Source organism: Ctenopharyngodon idella, chromosome 19 (assembly GCF_019924925.1).
Source record: "Ctenopharyngodon idella isolate HZGC_01 chromosome 19, HZGC01, whole genome shotgun sequence".
In the NCBI taxonomy this organism is placed as follows: Eukaryota; Metazoa; Chordata; class Actinopteri; order Cypriniformes; family Xenocyprididae; genus Ctenopharyngodon; species Ctenopharyngodon idella.
This window is the reverse complement of record NC_067238.1, coordinates 4,454,321-4,465,129: the sequence shown is the minus strand read 5'-3', so window position 1 is coordinate 4,465,129 and position 10,809 is coordinate 4,454,321. Positions and strand designations below refer to the sequence as shown.

At 35.1% G+C, this 10,809-nt stretch overlaps 1 long non-coding RNA gene across 1 annotated transcript; it reads right to left on the bottom strand.

Moving 5' to 3' along the window:
- Positions 1–2,188: 2,188 nt before the first annotated feature.
- LOC127500785 (uncharacterized) lies at positions 2,189–3,439 on the bottom strand. Its single transcript, XR_007926425.1, has 3 exons — positions 3,108–3,439; positions 2,760–2,979; positions 2,189–2,622 (listed from the first exon to the last, which is right to left on the bottom strand). It is a non-coding gene; the product is annotated as an uncharacterized LOC127500785 (long non-coding RNA).
- Between the last annotated feature and the right edge of the window lie 7,370 nt (positions 3,440–10,809).

Sequence of the window (10,809 nt, the reverse complement as noted above, 5' to 3'; positions counted from 1 at the left end):
TTTTGTAAACGGAGAATGAAATTATTTTTCCTCTTAGTACTGCTTTCCCTGTGTCCCACAGAAGAGATGGAAATGATTCTGGGGAGTCATCCGTCTCTTGAAAGCATGCCCACTCTCTTTTAAAATAACTGTCAAAATCATGGTCTTTCAGAAGAGATGTGTTAAATCGCCATCTGGTAGTGAGTTTATGTTGACTAGTTGTGTTCCACTTTAATGTTACCGGGGCATGATCACTAATGACTATTGGATGGATCTTCAATTCAGAAATATTTGATATGATAGAATTACTGGTGAGAAGGAAGTCAATGCGGGAATATGAGTTGTGGACTGTTGAGAAAAATGAGTATTCTTTAATGTTAGGATGCTGTAGACGCCAACTATAGCCAAGACCAAAATCACTCATGAACTGTTTTATGGTTTCTGCAGATTTCCAAATGCGTTTATTGCCTAAACTATTAGATCTATCTAGTGTTGGGTCTAGATCTGTATTGAAATCGTCTGCAACTATGACTGGACATTTAGAAAAATTTGAAAATGAAGAGAAAAAGGTCTGGAAAAAGGATGGGTCGTCTGTGTTTGGGCCATACAAGTTGCCAATTGTGACTGGGCTATTATTAATGGAGATGTTTATAATAATGAAACGTCCTTCAGGGTCTGTAATGGTGGTATTATGAACAAAAGAGATTTTTTTATTTATTAGAATGCATACTGTTTTGAGTTGTAGTGAGCAGAGAATAAATGACTGTAATTTGATGATTTAATTTTGTTATAATCTGATTCTGATAGATGTGTTTCTTGCAGGAGACATATGTCGGCTTGTGGTTTATTTAAATGATTAAAAACCTTGACCTTCTTTGTCTGAGAATCAAATCCACGAACGTTCCAGGTTACAAATGTGATATATGACATGTTTTAGTGAAAAATAGACATAAATGTATATTAATGTGTGGGCCTGTTAGTACTGTACAAATGTGAGTGTATGTATTCGAGTGGGTGTAGTAGTGTATATGTGTGTGTGTGCATAACAATGCAATGTTGTTGGTAGACTAACAAAAATACAGATACACAACTGACAGAATATACACAGCAGAACAGCAACAACAAAACAGAAATCATTAAATACAGACATATGGTGGAACATCCCTTACGAAAGGAAAATATATTTACCAATATATTTCTTAAAATATATTGTGATATATTGTAATATATTATTTTCCCTTTTTATTTTCCAATATATTATATATTTGAATACATTGAATAATATATTGATGATACATATATTATACACTATATTATATATTTATGTAATATATTGCAATATATTGCAAAATATACAAATGATTGCCGCTTTCAATATATTACAATATATTGAACATGAATATATAATATATGTGTTTATATAACCCAAAATATATGCAATATTATATTTATAAATATCCACCATAATGCATTTAGATTTATATGGGAAAATGTTTTGGTAATATATGTAAAGATATAGTGTCACATGTATGTTTAATATATGGTAGAATATATTTTAAATATATGTACAATTATATGGAATTATACACATGAAATATATGTACAGATATGTGCTCAATATATTGTGGAATGCATTTTAAATATATGTAAAATTATATGGAATTATATACATGAAATATACGTACAGATATATTTAAAATGTATTCCACAATATATTGAACACATATCTGTACATATATTTCATGTATATAATTCCATATAGTTTTACATATATCTAAAATGTATTCCACAATATATTGAACACATATCTGTACATATATTTCATGTATATAATTCCATATAATTTTACATATATTTAAAATGTATTCCACAATATATTGAGCACATATGTAAAACTATATGGAATTATATACATGAAATATATGTACAGATATGTGCTCAATATATTGTGGAATATATTTTAAATGTGTAATATTATATGGAAATATATATTAAAATATATACACAATATGTGTACATATGAGAACATGCACATACAATGTATATACATATATGGTGATATATACAGTATATTTACATGTAACATCTAAAATATGAATTAATAAATATGAAATCTGCAGTATATGTGCAAACCTTTATACCACATATTAACACAGACTAATGAATGGGTAATCTATCAAAGCCACCTTTATTTTCTTTTAATCAGGCAGATAATAAAGAGCTACACAGGCCTACCAGTATTAAAACCACAAGAGGCCTTGCATATGGTCAGATAAATGTAACAGTGCAACATTTTTAAACGGTACCATTGAACAGAAAAATATAAATTATAAATTAAAGCAATTTCAATGACCAATGTCTATTTTAAACATTCAGCAGTGCTGTTATAAAATATAAATAAAATTTCTATAAAGAAAAATCAAAACAAAAATAATTATAAATAAATTAAAACTGTGGAACTGTGCAAAGAAATATGCCAAAAGAACAGTGCGTTATCCTGGTTAGGAGTCCATTTTGGTTCTTCGCTGATTTAAACGACCACACTTTTGCACTTCACCTGGTGTCTTAGCTCGCAGATTCTACTGTTGATGGATTTTCTGACATCAGCTTCCTTGGCCGTTGGAAACTGGTTTACAACAGCATCTGTGGAACAGAACAACAATGATTATCATACTCTACCCTTCCTCACTCCTCCTGCTGCCCCTCTGGTTTAAGAAAATCTCGACCCCCTCCCCCCACCTGGTAGATTCTGGAAAGCACCAGCTCTGAAAACTATTCACCTAGTAAAGCTTGAAGTTTCCTCGGGTCGAGAGCCTGCCGACGATCAGCAGTGGGATCTAGCTTGCTGACTCCTCCTTTCAGGTTGGACTTGAGGAGGACATCTACACTGAAGAGCCCCATCAGTAGCACCCGTGCCATCCCATTGGGGGTGGTACTAGCTTTTGCAGTCTCCCAACAATGTGACGAGACAGGGACTGTTCCATCATTCCCGATTTTCACCTTTTGTAAACAAACAAAAAAATAAATAAATAAGAAATAAACAAGGAAAATCACCACAAGCAATAGAATGGCAAAAAAGCTTTAATTTTTAAAGTTTGTTCAAAATTTACCAATTAATAAATACTTACTTGTGAAGGTCTGCAAGGTGTGCAAAGTGACGTTTCACCTGGGCCGTCACTCTCAGCATCAGGGTCATCAACATCTTTGGTGGGGCGGTCGACAACATCTTTGTTGGTGGCATTGTTGATGGAGACAAGCTTTCTCACGTCCACCAACAACGCTGGAATTTCTAAGAAAAAAAAAAGTGCAACAAGATTATACAGACAACAACCATAGAAGCCAATATGTGCCTGAAAACCACATCTCCAGTTTTCTAAAAGGAACCCATTTAGAGCTGAACTGTCCAAGAAGCTACAAATCAATTGACATTATTAAAATAAACACATCGAAACAGGAACAAGTAATAGGACTGACATGGATGTACAGTATATCATCAGCGATTTGCTTTCTAGATTAAGAAAGCGTATTTAGAATCACCTTCAGGTATAAATGAATTAATACCATTTGATTTAGAGTAATATTTGATGATACAATACTCAATACTTGCCTTTAACTACCATGTTCCGCAGTTTGGCATTTTCTTTCTGTAAGGCCTTGATCTGGCTCTGCAGGTCTCTGGGAAGGTCGTTTTCCTGGCTTGACAATTCTGCTCTGAACTGACTGTCCTCAGACAGTAATTCCTCCTCCGCCCATCTTTGTGCAGCAACCTTGGCCTTTTTCTATAGGGCAAAGATGTTCATTTTTAATATTTAATTATGGATAATCCAATACACAAATGATCCCTAATCTGATATATCAATCTTTGCTGTTTAATTACCTGTTTTGGATTTCCAGAGCCAGAGGCTTTGTTGCCAATACTTGTATCTTCATCACCAAAGTCTAGGCATTTTGCTTTTCTCACCCTCTTGCCCGGCATGTCAGCTGGATATAGTTCCCGCTCAGCAGCTCTGAGTGTAGCCTCTTTTTCTACAATCATGTAGAAGGATAGATTTTCTTAATGCCAAAAATCAACACCATTACAACAATGAATAATAAATACTACAGAATAAATAAAAAATAATTGTGTCCCATTTTCAGACTTCTTTAAAGAGGTTCCATGAACTGTTTTGTTTTTTCAATTATGTAGCCTATGTGTTTATGTATGGAATTGATTTTAATCCTGTAAACCACTTGGGCCAATGGAAAAAGACCTTGCAGTGATACTGTAGTGATCAACAAACTTAACACTCACTGTACGTTTTTTTAAAAATAAATGTTCCTTTGTACATAATCTTGAGGTTAAGTATTTATTTATTTTTTTTTGTAAAATAATTGTTAAATAGCTCTATATTATGATCGTTCATTAGAGTGTTTGTTCAGTAACGGGAGTCTCCATGTCTCTCTAGATCTTTATTAAACAAAAAATGCATTTTCAGTTTAGTTTCAGTTCCAATTTTGTCCAACCAGGAGAAAGAATAGGGCTTGGGCGTCGTGACGTCATTACTTGACATTACTTTACACACAGGATACAGATTAAATCATTTAAAGTGATGACACAAATAATTGAGCTGGAAAAAAAAAAAAAAAAAAAAAAAAAAAATAGAACTGAAACATTATAAAATTCGAGCTAATAAATGGGTACTCTTTTCTGATTGACTGACATTTGTCACCTACCTGAAAAAGTATTTTCTGTTTATTAAAGAGATGGAGAGACATGGAGACTCCTGTTACTGAACAAACACTCTTTAGCAATTATTAGAATATAGAATATCAGAATATAGGCTAGTCTTTTAACCTTCTAACAAAAACTACTGTTTCTGACAAACTTCATTTACACAATTAGAGCTAGTTAGCCATTGTAAAACAGTAAAATATGGGATACACATTTTGATAGATAAACAGAAGAACAGACATTCTGTAGCTGTATTTGCTAACACAATAACTGGTAGGAAATAAGTCTGAGTGTGTGTACTTGCCTGCTAACTGAAGAACAAAAGCGTGTTCGACGGGCCATCCAGTAGTAGGCTTCTTGTGATTTGTTGTACGGCATTCAACAAAATATTTCTTGTCAGTATCAGCTGGGTCGAAATCAATAATCCAACTGATGGGAATTATGCTGGTTTGGTCTTTGTCGGGTCCCTCCGCCCAACTAACAAGGGCAAACTTATATTTTGACATTTTTTTTTTTTTTACCGCCTCCTTGATACTGTCTGATTAATAGTCCTCTCCTGAGTCTCCTCGCGCCTGAATCACACCTTCCCGCTCAAGCATTGCGCATGCGCAAGAGTGCTCCTCCGTCCTCTCTTCGAGCCCAGAGCGCGCCTGAATCACACCTTTCCGCTCAAATCATTACGCATGCGCGAGCTCAGTCCTTCGTTGTGCTAAGCAGTAGGTGCTGAGTAAGAGTAGCCTACTGACAAAGAAAATGGGCCGAGTCCGATTGAAAAGGAAATATATTCTTCCAGGTTCTGATCAAATGGATATTCCAAGAAGAACAAGACGGTTATGGAAAAAAAGGTTAGTTTTTTTTTTTGTTTTTTTTTTTGCTTGATTCTGGCTGATTTATGCAACACATGATAATGCTAACTAACGTTATCTTTTGTCTCAAGCTGATTTGTGAGGCAGGGATGACAAGGGGATAGTTCATTTTATTTGTATTGCTCTGAATGGGACTCTATAGCCATGATGTCGCCAAAGAAAGGCAACTTGGGATGACATAACATTATTTGCAACAAGGCTAATATATTCTACAAGCATTTAGCACAGGGATTCTCAACATAGAAGAGAGTAGCTATGGCCGCTGGGTGCAAATGAGGCCGCTATTTTGTAACTATTTTGTTGTGAAGCTTTATTCGTGAAAGTGTAACAGATAGCTTGGCTCACTACAATTTCCATGTAGCTTGCCCATCACTGTGTATTATTCACAAGTTTTTAACATAAATACTTATATTCTTGAGCAAGTGTATTTCAGAGTACATTAATGAGAAAATGAGAAGCATGACAACCTACAACACACAACATGGAGACACACAAAATGAGATATTTTACTTATATGCATCTCTCCATACAAAGCATATTCCTATGAGTGACAACTGCAGGGGCAAAAGTTAATAAAATAATCAAAAGGGCACAAAGGTATTATGGCCACAGATAAGTTACTTTTCCACAATAAAAGACATGACCAACATCAGATGCGCATTAAATATTATTTACTTTTCTTTGACCAGCTGTCCGTGATCCACCCAGGACGGTTCCACGACCCACTTTTGGGTCGCTACCTTGAGAACCCCTGATTATACCATTTATCTTTTGCATCTATTAATGCTACTGTGACGTGATCATATTTTTATTTCATAGATGCATGTATTTTCTCAGAAGGGCAACACAAGCTCTGAGCTAAACATTTAAATAATTTGATGTTTCAAAGATAAATATGAATCTGTGTTTTCTATCACTTGCACCCAGGAAAGAAATGAGGGAGACCAAGATTGATCAGCCAAACCAGGATCTTGTAAGTCATGAACTCTAAACATGTAAATGTAAAACTAGACCTTACTTGTGCTGTGCTGTCTTTAGCCAGAACATCCTACTTGTCACAAAATAGAAAGAATAACTATTTGTCTTCTTATTTTAAATAAATACTATTGTATTGCCCGATGCATGTCCTGCACAGAGGTCTTCATTAATATCTTACAATATGTGTAGCCTACGAGTACATTTTGGCAATGACAATATTGTTAGTGATCTTGCAATATGCTTTTTTAGACTGTCGTTGAGTTACAGATTTTGGTCAAATTTGTTGCATTGATTATGTTGAAACTGTCCTTTCTTTTGTTTAGTCAAAAGCTCATGCCAGTTCTGATGCCTGGATCCCCGTAAGTGAACCATCTTCAGAAAGACTATCAGAAACTACAGAAGAGATCAATGTAAGTTTCAAGTGCTGGAAAACTAAATATTATATCGACCTGCTCACAATTGTGAGCTTATCAGTTATTTTTAGCTAAGATATTTAATGTAGAGTGGATACAGAATAGTCACATTATAAAGAACTGACACACTCCGCTCCACAATGGATGGGGTTTAAGTGTTAGTTAGCATGATAGTTGTGATACATAATGTAACTCAGACAATGATTCTGTCCTTCACGTTACTGCAAGTATAATGTACAAAAGGCCTGCTCAATGTGAGGGAATTCTGCGATGTGTGATAACCGTGTTTAATATAACAATGACAATATCAGTACTTTTTTATAAATGAAGAAGTAATATCTATCTATACAGTTTAGTGTTTTCAAAGTACCGGTACTTTGGTAGCTAGTCGGTAATAAAAATAGTGAGTAAATGTGTTTGTGGTACAGCCGCGGATCAGTTACACACTGCAAACACAGCATATGTGAAAGCACTATAGGGCGTGCTGCTCCTGCACCGCATACGCACCGCAACACGGACCGCACACGGAGTATGTGTGAAACGGGCGTTAGCTCAAAATGCCCCACAAAATTTTTATATAGCATGTTAAAGTTATCACTTTTGAGGGTGAGCAAAAATGCACCGTTTTGTGTCTGGCCCTTTAAATGCAAATTAGCTGTTGGTCTCAGCACAGGAGGTAGAGCTTCAACAGCATGTGTCCATTTACCTCACACAGACATGCACTGAAAATGTCAATGTGTATGTTCAAACCGAAGTCAGACAATGATGGAGAGACTCGAGAATCTGTGACAACATGTAGAAGCTACAGGACATTTCTGAATGTTTAGTTGATGAATTTATGTAGCTTATGTGTAGTTATCTTCTAGTCATTGTATTAGCATATTCTGTCATGATAAATCGCGTTCCCGGGGGAGGGGTTTATGTAAATGTTAGGATTGGTGTTGTCACTAACCTGGGAGGAAGCTTGTGTAGTTTCTACCAGCCATTTGTTGTAGTCCTTAAAAAACTATTTCTTTAAAAGCAAATATCTCCCTTTGCTTTGAACTTTGAGCGTTGTAACTTAGCAGACGTTTATGCTCAAACAGCAACATTACATACCGACTAAAGTTAGAAAAGTGAAATCATAATCAACCACCCCTTTAAATATTAATCCTGCATGTTCTGCTTGCCTCTGTGTGAATGAATTGTGCAGACGTGCGGTTTAAATTTACCTCACACACACTGAAGCAAGAGTGACGGTTTTCAGTCTCTGCTGCCTCACGGTATGATGACATGATGAAATTCATCTCCAGAGCCGCTGAGAGTCACTTCATGAGCATTTTACCGTTTTATTTGAGAAAACTATTGTCATATACACACACACAGAAACTCAAAAAGTAACGGCAACCAAAAATAATAATAAGTCAAAATAAAAGTTTGGTTTAACTTAAAGAAATTGACAGAAATAATTATATTAGGCTTATTTTTCACTTGATATTTACACGTAGCCTTCAATGCTTATATACTTTGAATTTATGACGGTAATCATAAGTAAAGTCATTGAATGTAATTATATATATATATATATAATATATAATATATATATATATATATATATATATATATATATATATATATATATATATATATATATATATATATATAATAGAGGTCGACCGATATATCGGGCCGATATGTGTCTTTTTTTAATATATCGGTATCGTTTAGTAGCGCCGATTTAAAGCCAGGCACGTCCGCGGGCAGCCCTGTGTTATTGGTGCGGTGGAATGTGCTGCTGCCGCATGTGAATTGAAACTTTTGGAAGATTCAACAACAGTACTGGGAGATAAAGGTAGCCTAAGGCTTAAATTCTGATATTTCCAAGTCCTATGGCCATATATTTACTATATATTACTAGTAAACTATGAAGTGTTGCTTCACTTAGTGAAAGAAACAACTGATAGCATAGAACCGTCGGGAACTGGCATAATGCTACAGCTGGTTGAAGGTTCGCTTACTTGTAGTTAACTTTAAGGACTGTAGTCCAAAACTACCAGCAGCTTGCTTGCTAACATATTAGCCCCAATGTTATAAGTTCTGTTTTATTTTTCCTGTATCGGAGTCGGAGAATTTCACTTTGCTTGGGGGTGGAGAAGGCGGCAGCTCTCACAAACACTGCAGCGTGATTGAGGGCTACGTTACTCCGGCAAATATTGACAATATTAAGAGGATTGGGCTTTTCCAATTAATGTAAGCCTGTTACATTCTTCTAGTCTATTATTATTACTATTAGGTAAGCTACTTTTATTATTAAATTAATATTATAATAAATTTGCCCCGCAATAATTTCACAGCGCATCACCGCATAACTGACGTGCTGTAAGGATAATAAAAGATTAGGCTATCAGCTCCTCTTTGAAAATGTTTTAAACATTTTTTAGGTCTATTATACAATGAATTAGACCTATACTTAAAATTATTAACAGTCTATAATATTTCCTAACACTGCAGTCATAAATGAAAATTGAGAGCAGCTTTAGGCTACTTCAAGCACCACCAAAAAAAAACAAAAAACAAGCTGTTTAACACGAAATACCATTCTTCTCATTTGTTTCACTATATGTACGGGCAACAAGAGAAATAATGGAATAAATTAAGACAGTTATATACCGTTATCAGCATATTATGTTGAAATTCGTCTCTGAGAGAAAATGCTCCGTTAATGCAGCGTCAGGCAGCTCCGTCACTTTTACTTTCACTTTGAATACTGACCGAGGTTAAGCTTTTACCGGCATAACTTTTCCGCAAAGTTTGCACGTTGCTTCTTGTGTGATATCCATTGGCTCCACTTCTTGGTTGAACTCCCGCGGATTTGTGCTAAGCCACTGCGCAGAAGTGTATGACATTTGTTCGGAAGCATGGTTTGATGCAGACAATAGCCGGGTTTCCATCCAACTTTGCATTAATGAAAATTCAGCTCAAGAATATGCGCATCTGCGTGTGTTTCCATCATCTGTGTAATGCGAAATGGACATTAGCCTAATAAAGTGATGTGTTCCGACCAATGACATATATATATATATATATATATGTCGCACAGTTATTATCCTCGTTAAACCTGTCTAACGTTAACCGTCAAGAATGTCAGAAATCACTAAGAGTTTAGCACTGTCCTTGCATACAAGGCTGTGCAACATGACAAAGTTTTTAATTGATTTTTATTTATAAAGTTGTATTTATTTTATTTAAATGTATATTTAAGTTTACATTTATGTTCCAACAAACTTGAAAAATTCAGCTTGATAAATGTTCTAAAACTTTTATGTAAATCAAGTCAGTGTTCAATAAATGATGTTAAGTTTAGAAATGTTGTGCATCCACTAATTATTAGTGTGACATTTTAGCATGCAAATGAAGGGGAAAACTTCAAGATATCGGCCCTAAAAATCGGCAGCACATATAGGCCATCGGCTGACCCTGACCTCTAAACATCGGCATCGGCATCGGCTATAGAAAAACCCATATCGGTCGATCTCTAATATATAATATATATTTGTTCATATAGTTAAATAAATGAGGAAAATAGTTCTATTTTGCTGTGGTACCGAAATTGGCACAGAGAACCGTAAAATGTTAAAGGGGTGGTTGATTATGATTTCACTTTTCTAACTTTAGTTAGTGTGTAATGTTGCAGTTTGAGCATAAACAACAAAGCCAAGGAAGATATTTGCTTTTAAAGAAATTGTTTTTTATGGACTACAAAACAGCTGGCAGAGACTACACAAGCTTCCTCCCGGGTTAGTGACATCACCAATCCTAAAATTTACATTAACCCCTCCTCTGGGAACACGGTGTATAGATTATCAAGACAGAACATCACATA